The sequence below is a fragment of the Lutjanus erythropterus genome, chromosome 17 (assembly GCF_056507025.1).
Source record: "Lutjanus erythropterus isolate fLutEry1 chromosome 17, fLutEry1.hap2, whole genome shotgun sequence".
NCBI classification, from domain to species: Eukaryota; Metazoa; Chordata; class Actinopteri; order Lutjaniformes; family Lutjanidae; genus Lutjanus; species Lutjanus erythropterus.
This window is the reverse complement of record NC_139333.1, coordinates 34,229,631-34,245,020: the sequence shown is the minus strand read 5'-3', so window position 1 is coordinate 34,245,020 and position 15,390 is coordinate 34,229,631.

Here is a 15,390-nt window from a genome sequence, read left to right as displayed (position 1 = left end):
TTTCTGGACATTCCGGATCCAACGGTGCCACCCTCGCGTCTCTACGAGGTCGGGAAGTGGGTCAACCAGAACCTTGAAGACTCTGGTGCATACCTCGACGGGTTTTTGGAGGATAACGTTTGAAGGAAAGGTGGTAGAGACGTGAAACTAAGCTCTGCACCCCCATTTTTGGACATTCCGGATCCAAGGGTACCACCATCGAGTCTCTACAAGGTTGGGAAGTGGGTCAACTAGAACCTCGAGGACTCTGGTGCATACCTGGACGGGTTTTTGTGGAATAACTTTTGAAGTGAATGTGGTACAGACTTGAAAGCAGGCTCTGCACCCCCATAACTTTGTCTGCACACACACACACACACACACACACACACCCACACCCACACCCACAACACACATACACACACACACAAGTGAACACATCAGAATGTTAGGTGGCTGTGATGTCATCAAAGGCAACGTGATGACGTCACAGACACTGTGCTTTGATCTAGCATGGGCTCTGTGATGCCATCAGTGTTAGGTTATAAACCTAGCACCATGTCATTATCATACCTCCACTGGTTTTCGGGGGATAACTTTTGAAGGGATGGTGGTAGAGACTTGAAACCAAGCTCTGCACCCCCATTTTCGGACATTCCGGATCCAACGGTGCCACCCTCGAGTCTCTACGAGGTCGGGAAGTGGGTCAACCAGAACCTCGAGGACTCTGGTGCATACCTCGACAGGTTTCGGGAGATAACTTTTGAAGGGATGGTGGTAGAGACTTGAAACCAAGCTCTGCACCCCCATTTTCGGACATTCCGGATCCAACGGTGCCACCATCGAGTCTCTACGACGTCGGGAAGTGGGTCAACCAGAACCTCGAGGACTCTGGTGCATACCTCGACAGGTTTCGGGGGATAACTTTTGAAGGGATGGTGGTAGAGACTTGAAACCAAGCTCTGCACCCCCATTTCTGGACATTCCGGATCCAACGGTGCCACCCTCGCGTCTCTACGAGGTCGGGAAGTGGGTCAACCAGAACCTTGAAGACTCTGGTGCATACCTCGACGGGTTTTTGGAGGATAACGTTTGAAGGAAAGGTGGTAGAGACGTGAAACTAAGCTCTGCACCCCCATTTTTGGACATTCCGGATCCAAGGGTACCACCATCGAGTCTCTACAAGGTTGGGAAGTGGGTCAACTAGAACCTCGAGGACTCTGGTGCATACCTGGACGGGTTTTTGTGGAATAACTTTTGAAGTGAATGTGGTACAGACTTGAAAGCAGGCTCTGCACCCCCATAACTTTGTCTGCACACACACACACACACACACACACACACACACACACACACACACACCCACAACACACATACACACACAAGTGAACACATCAGAATGTTAGGTGGCTGTGATGTCATCAAAGGCAACGTGATGACGTCACAGACACTGTGCTTTGATCTAGCATGGGCTCTGTGATGCCATCAGTGTTAGGTTATAACCCTAGCACCATGTCATTATCATACCTCCACTGGTTTTCGGGGGATAACTTTTGAAGGGATGGTGGTAGAGACTTGAAACCAAGCTCTGCACCCCCATTTTCGGACATTCCGGATCCAACGGTGCCACCCTCGAGTCTCTACGAGGTCGGGAAGTGGGTCAACCAGAACCTCGAGGACTCTGGTGCATACCTCGACAGGTTTTGGCGGATAACTTTTGAAGGGATGGTGGTAGAGACTTGAAACCAAGCTCTGCACCCCCATTTTCGGACATTCCGGATCCAACGGTTCCACCCCTGAGTCTCTACGACGTCGGGAAGTGGGTCAACCAGAACCTCGAGGACTCTGGTGCATACCTCGACAGGTTTCGGGGGATAACTTTTGAAGGGATGGTGGTAGAGACTTGAAACCAAGCTCTGCACCCCCATTTCTGGACATTCCGGATCCAACGGTGCCACCCTCGCGTCTCTACGAGGTCGGGAAGTGGGTCAACCAGAACCTTGAAGACTCTGGTGCATACCTCGACGGGTTTTTGGAGGATAACGTTTGAAGGAAAGGTGGTAGAGACGTGAAACTAAGCTCTGCACCCCCATTTTTGGACATTCCGGATCCAAGGGTACCACCATCGAGTCTCTACAAGGTTGGGAAGTGGGTCAACTAGAACCTCGAGGACTCTGGTGCATACCTGGACGGGTTTTTGTGGAATAACTTTTGAAGTGAATGTGGTACAGACTTGAAAGCAGGCTCTGCACCCCCATAACTTTGTCTGCACACACACACACACACACACACACACACACACACACACACACACACACACCCACAACACACATACACACACACACAAGTGAACACATCAGAATGTTAGGTGGCTGTGATGTCATCAAAGGCAACGTGATGACGTCACAGACACTGTGCTTTGATCTAGCATGGGCTCTGTGATGCCATCAGTGTTAGGTTATAACCCTAGCACCATGTCATTATCATACCTCCACTGGTTTTCGGGGGATAACTTTTGAAGGGATGGTGGTAGAGACTTGAAACCAAGCTCTGCACCCCCATTTTCGGACATTCCGGATCCAACGGTGCCACCCTCGAGTCTCTACGAGGTCGGGAAGTGGGTCAACCAGAACCTCGAGGACTCTGGTGCATACCTCGACAGGTTTCGGGGGATAACTTTTGAAGGGATGGTGGTAGAGACTTGAAACCAAGCTCTGCACCCCCATTTTCGGACATTCCGGATCCAACGGTGCCACCCTCGCGTCTCTACGAGGTCGGGAAGTGGGTCAACCAGAACCTTGAAGACTCTGGTGCATACCTCGACGGGTTTTTGGAGGATAACGTTTGAAGGAAAGGTGGTAGAGACGTGAAACTAAGCTCTGCACCCCCATTTTTGGACATTCCGGATCCAAGGGTACCACCATCGAGTCTCTACAAGGTTGGGAAGTGGGTCAACTAGAACCTCGAGGACTCTGGTGCATACCTCGACGGGTTTTTGTGGAATAACTTTTGAAGTGAATGTGGTACAGACTTGAAAGCAGGCTCTGCACCCCCATAACTTTGTCTGCACACACACACACACACACACACACACACCCACACCCACAACACACATACACACACACACAAGTGAACACATCAGAATGTTAGGTGGCTGTGATGTCATCAAAGGCAACGTGATGACGTCACAGACACTGTGCTTTGATCTAGCATGGGCTCTGTGATGCCATCAGTGTTAGGTTATAACCCTAGCACCATGTCATTATCATACCTCCACTGGTTTTCGGGGGATAACTTTTGAAGGGATGGTGGTAGAGACTTGAAACCAAGCTCTGCACCCCCATTTTCGGACATTCCGGATCCAACGGTGCCACCCCTGAGTCTCTACGACGTCGGGAAGTGGGTCAACCAGAACCTCGAGGACTCTGGTGCATACCTCGACAGGTTTTGGCGGATAACTTTTGAAGGGATGGTGGTAGAGACTTGAAACCAAGCTCTGCACCCCCATTTTCGGACATTCCGGATCCAACGGTTCCACCCCTGAGTCTCTACGACGTCGGGAAGTGGGTCAACCAGAACCTCGAGGACTCTGGTGCATACCTCGACAGGTTTCGGGGGATAACTTTTGAAGGGATGGTGGTAGAGACTTGAAACCAAGCTCTGCACCCCCATTTCTGGACATTCCGGATCCAACGGTGCCACCCTCGCGTCTCTACGAGGTCGGGAAGTGGGTCAACCAGAACCTTGAAGACTCTGGTGCATACCTCGACGGGTTTTTGGAGGATAACGTTTGAAGGAAAGGTGGTAGAGACGTGAAACTAAGCTCTGCACCCCCATTTTTGGACATTCCGGATCCAAGGGTACCACCATCGAGTCTCTACAAGGTTGGGAAGTGGGTCAACTAGAACCTCGAGGACTCTGGTGCATACCTGGATGGGTTTTTGTGGAATAACTTTTGAAGTGAATGTGGTACAGACTTGAAAGCAGGCTCTGCACCCCCATAACTTTGTCTGCACACACACACACACACACACACACACACACACACACACACACACACACCCACAACACACATACACACACACACAAGTGAACACATCAGAATGTTAGGTGGCTGTGATGTCATCAAAGGCAACGTGATGACGTCACAGACACTGTGCTTTGATCTAGCATGGGCTCTGTGATGCCATCAGTGTTAGGTTATAACCCTAGCACCATGTCATTATCATACCTCCACTGGTTTTCGGGGGATAACTTTTGAAGGGATGGTGGTAGAGACTTGAAACCAAGCTCTGCACCCCCATTTTCGGACATTCCGGATCCAACGGTGCCACCCTCGAGTCTCTACGAGGTCGGGAAGTGGGTCAACCAGAACCTCGAGGACTCTGGTGCATACCTCGACAGGTTTCGGGGGATAACTTTTGAAGGGATGGTGGTAGAGACTTGAAACCAAGCTCTGCACCCCCATTTTCGGACATTCCGGATCCAACGGTGCCACCCTCGCGTCTCTACGAGGTCGGGAAGTGGGTCAACCAGAACCTTGAAGACTCTGGTGCATACCTCGACGGGTTTTTGGAGGATAACGTTTGAAGGAAAGGTGGTAGAGACGTGAAACTAAGCTCTGCACCCCCATTTTTGGACATTCCGGATCCAAGGGTACCACCATCGAGTCTCTACAAGGTTGGGAAGTGGGTCAACTAGAACCTCGAGGACTCTGGTGCATACCTCGACGGGTTTTTGTGGAATAACTTTTGAAGTGAATGTGGTACAGACTTGAAAGCAGGCTCTGCACCCCCATAACTTTGTCTGCACACACACACACACACACACACACACACCCACACCCACACCCACAACACACATACACACACACACAAGTGAACACATCAGAATGTTAGGTGGCTGTGATGTCATCAAAGGCAACGTGATGACGTCACAGACACTGTGCTTTGATCTAGCATGGGCTCTGTGATGCCATCAGTGTTAGGTTATAAACCTAGCACCATGTCATTATCATACCTCCACTGGTTTTCGGGGGATAACTTTTGAAGGGATGGTGGTAGAGACTTGAAACCAAGCTCTGCACCCCCATTTTCGGACATTCCGGATCCAACGGTGCCACCCTCGAGTCTCTACGAGGTCGGGAAGTGGGTCAACCAGAACCTTGAAGACTCTGGTGCATACCTCGACAGGTTTCGGGAGATAACTTTTGAAGGGATGGTGGTAGAGACTTGAAACCAAGCTCTGCACCCCCATTTTCGGACATTCCGGATCCAACGGTGCCACCCTCGCGTCTCTACGAGGTCGGGAAGTGGGTCAACCAGAACCTTGAAGACTCTGGTGCATACCTCGACGGGTTTTTGGAGGATAACGTTTGAAGGAAAGGTGGTAGAGACGTGAAACTAAGCTCTGCACCCCCATTTTTGGACATTCCGGATCCAAGGGTACCACCATCGAGTCTCTACAAGGTTGGGAAGTGGGTCAACTAGAACCTCGAGGACTCTGGTGCATACCTGGACGGGTTTTTGTGGAATAACTTTTGAAGTGAATGTGGTACAGACTTGAAAGCAGGCTCTGCACCCCCATAACTTTGTCTGCACACACACACACACACACACACACACACACACACACACACACACACACACCCACAACACACATACACACACACACAAGTGAACACATCAGAATGTTAGGTGGCTGTGATGTCATCAAAGGCAACGTGATGACGTCACAGACACTGTGCTTTGATCTAGCATGGGCTCTGTGATGCCATCAGTGTTAGGTTATAACCCTAGCACCATGTCATTATCATACCTCCACTGGTTTTCGGGGGATAACTTTTGAAGGGATGGTGGTAGAGACTTGAAACCAAGCTCTGCACCCCCATTTTCGGACATTCCGGATCCAACGGTGCCACCCTCGAGTCTCTACGAGGTCGGGAAGTGGGTCAACCAGAACCTTGAAGACTCTGGTGCATACCTCGACAGGTTTCGGGAGATAACTTTTGAAGGGATGGTGGTAGAGACTTGAAACCAAGCTCTGCACCCCCATTTTCGGACATTCCGGATCCAACGGTGCCACCCTCGCGTCTCTACGAGGTCGGGAAGTGGGTCAACCAGAACCTTGAAGACTCTGGTGCATACCTCGACGGGTTTTTGGAGGATAACGTTTGAAGGAAAGGTGGTAGAGACGTGAAACTAAGCTCTGCACCCCCATTTTTGGACATTCCGGATCCAAGGGTACCACCATCGAGTCTCTACAAGGTTGGGAAGTGGGTCAACTAGAACCTCGAGGACTCTGGTGCATACCTGGACGGGTTTTTGTGGAATAACTTTTGAAGTGAATGTGGTACAGACTTGAAAGCAGGCTCTGCACCCCCATAACTTTGTCTGCACACACACACACACACACACACACACACACACACACACACACACACACACCCACAACACACATACACACACACACAAGTGAACACATCAGAATGTTAGGTGGCTGTGATGTCATCAAAGGCAACGTGATGACGTCACAGACACTGTGCTTTGATCTAGCATGGGCTCTGTGATGCCATCAGTGTTAGGTTATAACCCTAGCACCATGTCATTATCATACCTCCACTGGTTTTCGGGGGATAACTTTTGAAGGGATGGTGGTAGAGACTTGAAACCAAGCTCTGCACCCCCATTTTCGGACATTCCGGATCCAACGGTGCCACCCTCGAGTCTCTACGAGGTCGGGAAGTGGGTCAACCAGAACCTCGAGGACTCTGGTGCATACCTCGACAGGTTTCGGGGGATAACTTTTGAAGGGATGGTGGTAGAGACTTGAAACCAAGCTCTGCACCCCCATTTTCGGACATTCCGGATCCAACGGTGCCACCCTCGCGTCTCTACGAGGTCGGGAAGTGGGTCAACCAGAACCTTGAAGACTCTGGTGCATACCTCGACGGGTTTTTGGAGGATAACGTTTGAAGGAAAGGTGGTAGAGACGTGAAACTAAGCTCTGCACCCCCATTTTTGGACATTCCGGATCCAAGGGTACCACCATCGAGTCTCTACAAGGTTGGGAAGTGGGTCAACTAGAACCTCGAGGACTCTGGTGCATACCTGGATGGGTTTTTGTGGAATAACTTTTGAAGTGAATGTGGTACAGACTTGAAAGCAGGCTCTGCACCCCCATAACTTTGTCTGCACACACACACACACACACACACACCCACACCCACAACACACATACACACACACACAAGTGAACACATCAGAATGTTAGGTGGCTGTGATGTCATCAAAGGCAACGTGATGACGTCACAGACACTGTGCTTTGATCTAGCATGGGCTCTGTGATGCCATCAGTGTTAGGTTATAAACCTAGCACCATGTCATTATCATACCTCCACTGGTTTTCGGGGGATAACTTTTGAAGGGATGGTGGTAGAGACTTGAAACCAAGCTCTGCACCCCCATTTTCGGACATTCCGGATCCAACGGTGCCACCCTCGCGTCTCTCCGACGTCGGGAAGTGGGTCAACCAGAACCTCGAGGACTCTGGTGCATACCTCGACAGGTTTCGGGGGATAACTTTTGAAGGGATGGTGGTAGAGACTTGAAACCAAGCTCTGCACCCCCATTTTCGGACATTCCGGATCCAACGGTGCCACCATCGAGTCTCTACGACGTCGGGAAGTGGGTCAACCAGAACCTCGAGGACTCTGGTGCATACCTCGACAGGTTTCGGGGGATAACTTTTGAAGGGATGGTGGTAGAGACTTGAAACCAAGCTCTGCACCCCCATTTCTGGACATTCCGGATCCAACGGTGCCACCCTCGCGTCTCTACGAGGTCGGGAACTGGGTCAACCAGAACCTTGAAGACTCTGGTGCATACCTCGACGGGTTTTTGGAGGATAACGTTTGAAGGAAAGGTGGTAGAGACGTGAAACTAAGCTCTGCACCCCCATTTCTGGACATTCCGGATCCAACGGTGCCACCCTCGCGTCTCTACGAGGTCGGGAAGTGGGTCAACCAGAACCTTGAAGACTCTGGTGCATACCTCGACGGGTTTTTGGAGGATAACGTTTGAAGGAAAGGTGGTAGAGACGTGAAACTAAGCTCTGCACCCCCATTTTTGGACATTCCGGATCCAAGGGTACCACCATCGAGTCTCTACAAGGTTGGGAAGTGGGTCAACTAGAACCTCGAGGACTCTGGTGCATACCTGGACGGGTTTTTGTGGAATAACTTTTGAAGTGAATGTGGTACAGACTTGAAAGCAGGCTCTGCACCCCCATAACTTTGTCTGCACACACACACACACACACACACACACACACACACACACACACACACACACACCCACAACACACATACACACACACACAAGTGAACACATCAGAATGTTAGGTGGCTGTGATGTCATCAAAGGCAACGTGATGACGTCACAGACACTGTGCTTTGATCTAGCATGGGCTCTGTGATGCCATCAGTGTTAGGTTATAACCCTAGCACCATGTCATTATCATACCTCCACTGGTTTTCGGGGGATAACTTTTGAAGGGATGGTGGTAGAGACTTGAAACCAAGCTCTGCACCCCCATTTTCGGACATTCCGGATCCAACGGTGCCACCCTCGAGTCTCTACGAGGTCGGGAAGTGGGTCAACCAGAACCTCGAGGACTCTGGTGCATACCTCGACAGGTTTCGGGGGATAACTTTTGAAGGGATGGTGGTAGAGACTTGAAACCAAGCTCTGCACCCCCATTTTCGGACATTCCGGATCCAACGGTGCCACCCTCGCGTCTCTACGAGGTCGGGAAGTGGGTCAACCAGAACCTTGAAGACTCTGGTGCATACCTCGACGGGTTTTTGGAGGATAACGTTTGAAGGAAAGGTGGTAGAGACGTGAAACTAAGCTCTGCACCCCCATTTTTGGACATTCCGGATCCAAGGGTACCACCATCGAGTCTCTACAAGGTTGGGAAGTGGGTCAACTAGAACCTCGAGGACTCTGGTGCATACCTCGACGGGTTTTTGTGGAATAACTTTTGAAGTGAATGTGGTACAGACTTGAAAGCAGGCTCTGCACCCCCATAACTTTGTCTGCACACACACACACACACACACACACACACCCACACCCACAACACACATACACACACACACAAGTGAACACATCAGAATGTTAGGTGGCTGTGATGTCATCAAAGGCAACGTGATGACGTCACAGACACTGTGCTTTGATCTAGCATGGGCTCTGTGATGCCATCAGTGTTAGGTTATAACCCTAGCACCATGTCATTATCATACCTCCACTGGTTTTCGGGGGATAACTTTTGAAGGGATGGTGGTAGAGACTTGAAACCAAGCTCTGCACCCCCATTTTCGGACATTCCGGATCCAACGGTGCCACCCCTGAGTCTCTACGACGTCGGGAAGTGGGTCAACCAGAACCTCGAGGACTCTGGTGCATACCTCGACAGGTTTTGGCGGATAACTTTTGAAGGGATGGTGGTAGAGACTTGAAACCAAGCTCTGCACCCCCATTTTCGGACATTCCGGATCCAACGGTTCCACCCCTGAGTCTCTACGACGTCGGGAAGTGGGTCAACCAGAACCTCGAGGACTCTGGTGCATACCTCGACAGGTTTCGGGGGATAACTTTTGAAGGGATGGTGGTAGAGACTTGAAACCAAGCTCTGCACCCCCATTTCTGGACATTCCGGATCCAACGGTGCCACCCTCGCGTCTCTACGAGGTCGGGAAGTGGGTCAACCAGAACCTTGAAGACTCTGGTGCATACCTCGACGGGTTTTTGGAGGATAACGTTTGAAGGAAAGGTGGTAGAGACGTGAAACTAAGCTCTGCACCCCCATTTTTGGACATTCCGGATCCAAGGGTACCACCATCGAGTCTCTACAAGGTTGGGAAGTGGGTCAACTAGAACCTCGAGGACTCTGGTGCATACCTGGACGGGTTTTTGTGGAATAACTTTTGAAGTGAATGTGGTACAGACTTGAAAGCAGGCTCTGCACCCCCATAACTTTGTCTGCACACACACACACACACACACACACACACACACACACACACACACACACCCACAACACACATACACACACACACAAGTGAACACATCAGAATGTTAGGTGGCTGTGATGTCATCAAAGGCAACGTGATGACGTCACAGACACTGTGCTTTGATCTAGCATGGGCTCTGTGATGCCATCAGTGTTAGGTTATAACCCTAGCACCATGTCATTATCATACCTCCACTGGTTTTCGGGGGATAACTTTTGAAGGGATGGTGGTAGAGACTTGAAACCAAGCTCTGCACCCCCATTTTCGGACATTCCGGATCCAACGGTGCCACCCTCGAGTCTCTACGAGGTCGGGAAGTGGGTCAACCAGAACCTCGAGGACTCTGGTGCATACCTCGACAGGTTTCGGGGGATAACTTTTGAAGGGATGGTGGTAGAGACTTGAAACCAAGCTCTGCACCCCCATTTTCGGACATTCCGGATCCAACGGTGCCACCCTCGCGTCTCTACGAGGTCGGGAAGTGGGTCAACCAGAACCTTGAAGACTCTGGTGCATACCTCGACGGGTTTTTGGAGGATAACGTTTGAAGGAAAGGTGGTAGAGACGTGAAACTAAGCTCTGCACCCCCATTTTTGGACATTCCGGATCCAAGGGTACCACCATCGAGTCTCTACAAGGTTGGGAAGTGGGTCAACTAGAACCTCGAGGACTCTGGTGCATACCTCGACGGGTTTTTGTGGAATAACTTTTGAAGTGAATGTGGTACAGACTTGAAAGCAGGCTCTGCACCCCCATAACTTTGTCTGCACACACACACACACACACACACACACACCCACACCCACACCCACAACACACATACACACACACACAAGTGAACACATCAGAATGTTAGGTGGCTGTGATGTCATCAAAGGCAACGTGATGACGTCACAGACACTGTGCTTTGATCTAGCATGGGCTCTGTGATGCCATCAGTGTTAGGTTATAAACCTAGCACCATGTCATTATCATACCTCCACTGGTTTTCGGGGGATAACTTTTGAAGGGATGGTGGTAGAGACTTGAAACCAAGCTCTGCACCCCCATTTTCGGACATTCCGGATCCAACGGTGCCACCCTCGAGTCTCTACGAGGTCGGGAAGTGGGTCAACCAGAACCTTGAAGACTCTGGTGCATACCTCGACAGGTTTCGGGAGATAACTTTTGAAGGGATGGTGGTAGAGACTTGAAACCAAGCTCTGCACCCCCATTTTCGGACATTCCGGATCCAACGGTGCCACCCTCGCGTCTCTACGAGGTCGGGAAGTGGGTCAACCAGAACCTTGAAGACTCTGGTGCATACCTCGACGGGTTTTTGGAGGATAACGTTTGAAGGAAAGGTGGTAGAGACGTGAAACTAAGCTCTGCACCCCCATTTTTGGACATTCCGGATCCAAGGGTACCACCATCGAGTCTCTACAAGGTTGGGAAGTGGGTCAACTAGAACCTCGAGGACTCTGGTGCATACCTGGACGGGTTTTTGTGGAATAACTTTTGAAGTGAATGTGGTACAGACTTGAAAGCAGGCTCTGCACCCCCATAACTTTGTCTGCACACACACACACACACACACACACACACACACACACACACACACACACACCCACAACACACATACACACACACACAAGTGAACACATCAGAATGTTAGGTGGCTGTGATGTCATCAAAGGCAACGTGATGACGTCACAGACACTGTGCTTTGATCTAGCATGGGCTCTGTGATGCCATCAGTGTTAGGTTATAACCCTAGCACCATGTCATTATCATACCTCCACTGGTTTTCGGGGGATAACTTTTGAAGGGATGGTGGTAGAGACTTGAAACCAAGCTCTGCACCCCCATTTTCGGACATTCCGGATCCAACGGTGCCACCCTCGAGTCTCTACGACGTCGGGAAGTGGGTCAACCAGAACCTCGAGGACTCTGGTGCATACCTCGACAGGTTTCGGGGGATAACTTTTGAAGGGATGGTGGTAGAGACTTGAAACCAAGCTCTGCACCCCCATTTTCGGACATTCCGGATCCAACGGTGCCACCCTCGCGTCTCTACGAGGTCGGGAAGTGGGTCAACCAGAACCTTGAAGACTCTGGTGCATACCTCGACGGGTTTTTGGAGGATAACGTTTGAAGGAAAGGTGGTAGAGACGTGAAACTAAGCTCTGCACCCCCATTTTTGGACATTCCGGATCCAAGGGTACCACCATCGAGTCTCTACAAGGTTGGGAAGTGGGTCAACTAGAACCTCGAGGACTCTGGTGCATACCTGGATGGGTTTTTGTGGAATAACTTTTGAAGTGAATGTGGTACAGACTTGAAAGCAGGCTCTGCACCCCCATAACTTTGTCTGCACACACACACACACACACACACACCCACACCCACAACACACATACACACACACACAAGTGAACACATCAGAATGTTAGGTGGCTGTGATGTCATCAAAGGCAACGTGATGACGTCACAGACACTGTGCTTTGATCTAGCATGGGCTCTGTGATGCCATCAGTGTTAGGTTATAACCCTAGCACCATGTCATTATCATACCTCCACTGGTTTTCGGGGGATAACTTTTGAAGGGATGGTGGTAGAGACTTGAAACCAAGCTCTGCACCCCCATTTTCGGACATTCCGGATCCAACGGTGCCACCCCTGAGTCTCTACGACGTCGGGAAGTGGGTCAACCAGAACCTCGAGGACTCTGGTGCATACCTCGACAGGTTTTGGCGGATAACTTTTGAAGGGATGGTGGTAGAGACTTGAAACCAAGCTCTGCACCCCCATTTTCGGACATTCCGGATCCAACGGTTCCACCCCTGAGTCTCTACGACGTCGGGAAGTGGGTCAACCAGAACCTCGAGGACTCTGGTGCATACCTCGACAGGTTTCGGGGGATAACTTTTGAAGGGATGGTGGTAGAGACTTGAAACCAAGCTCTGCACCCCTATTTCTGGACATTCCGGATCCAACGGTGCCACCCTCGCGTCTCTACGAGGTCGGGAAGTGGGTCAACCAGAACCTTGAAGACTCTGGTGCATACCTCGACGGGTTTTTGGAGGATAACGTTTGAAGGAAAGGTGGTAGAGACGTGAAACTAAGCTCTGCACCCCCATTTTTGGACATTCCGGATCCAAGGGTACCACCATCGAGTCTCTACAAGGTTGGGAAGTGGGTCAACTAGAACCTCGAGGACTCTGGTGCATACCTGGACGGGTTTTTGTGGAATAACTTTTGAAGTGAATGTGGTACAGACTTGAAAGCAGGCTCTGCACCCCCATAACTTTGTCTGCACACACACACACACACACACACACACACACACACACACACACACACCCACAACACACATACACACACACACAAGTGAACACATCAGAATGTTAGGTGGCTGTGATGTCATCAAAGGCAACGTGATGACGTCACAGACACTGTGCTTTGATCTAGCATGGGCTCTGTGATGCCATCAGTGTTAGGTTATAACCCTAGCACCATGTCATTATCATACCTCCACTGGTTTTCGGGGGATAACTTTTGAAGGGATGGTGGTAGAGACTTGAAACCAAGCTCTGCACCCCCATTTTCGGACATTCCGGATCCAACGGTGCCACCCTCGAGTCTCTACGAGGTCGGGAAGTGGGTCAACCAGAACCTCGAGGACTCTGGTGCATACCTCGACAGGTTTCGGGGGATAACTTTTGAAGGGATGGTGGTAGAGACTTGAAACCAAGCTCTGCACCCCCATTTTCGGACATTCCGGATCCAACGGTGCCACCCTCGCGTCTCTACGAGGTCGGGAAGTGGGTCAACCAGAACCTTGAAGACTCTGGTGCATACCTCGACGGGTTTTTGGAGGATAACGTTTGAAGGAAAGGTGGTAGAGACGTGAAACTAAGCTCTGCACCCCCATTTTTGGACATTCCGGATCCAAGGGTACCACCATCGAGTCTCTACAAGGTTGGGAAGTGGGTCAACTAGAACCTCGAGGACTCTGGTGCATACCTGGACGGGTTTTTGTGGAATAACTTTTGAAGTGAATGTGGTACAGACTTGAAAGCAGGCTCTGCACCCCCATAACTTTGTCTGCACACACACACACACACACACACACCCACACCCACAACACACATACACACACACACAAGTGAACACATCAGAATGTTAGGTGGCTGTGATGTCATCAAAGGCAACGTGATGACGTCACAGACACTGTGCTTTGATCTAGCATGGGCTCTGTGATGCCATCAGTGTTAGGTTATAAACCTAGCACCATGTCATTATCATACCTCCACTGGTTTTCGGGGGATAACTTTTGAAGGGATGGTGGTAGAGACTTGAAACCAAGCTCTGCACCCCCATTTCTGGACATTCCGGATCCAACGGTGCCACCCTCGCGTCTCTCCGACGTCGGGAAGTGGGTCAACCAGAACCTTGAAGACTCTGGTGCATACCTCGACGGGTTTTTGGAGGATAACGTTTGAAGGAAAGGTGGTAGAGACGTGAAACTAATCTCTGCACCCCCATTTTTGGACATTCCGGATCCAAGGGTACCACCATCGAGTCTCTACAAGGTTGGGAAGTGGGTCAACTAGAACCTCGAGGACTCTGGTGCATACCTGGACGGGTTTTTGTGGAATAACTTTTGAAGTGAATGTGGTACAGACTTGAAAGCAGGCTCTGCACCCCCATAACTTTGTCTGCACACACACACACACACACACACACACACACCCACACCCACAACACACATACACACACACACAAGTGAACACATCAGAATGTTAGGTGGCTGTGATGTCATCAAAGGCAACGTGATGACGTCACAGACACTGTGCTTTGATCTTGCATGGGCTCTGTGATGCCATCAGTGTTAGGTTATAACCCTAGCACCATGTCATTATCATACCTCCACTGGTTTTCGGGGGATAACTTTTGAAGGGATGGTGGTAGAGACTTGAAACCAAGCTCTGCACCCCCATTTTCGGACATTCCGGATCCAACGGTGCCACCCTCGAGTCTCTACGAGGTCGGGAAGTGGGTCAACCAGAACCTCGAGGACTCTGGTGCATACCTCGACAGGTTTCGGGGGATAACTTTTGAAGGGATGGTGGTAGAGACTTGAAACCAAGCTCTGCACCCCCATTTTCGGACATTCCGGATCCAACGGTGCCACCCTCGAGTCTCTACGAGGTCGGGAAGTGGGTCAACCAGAACCTCGAGGACTCTGGTGCATACCTCGACAGGTTTTGGGGGATAACTTTTGAAGGGATGGTGGTAGAGACTTGAAACCAAGCTCTGCACCCCCATTTTCGGACATTCCGGATCCAACGGTG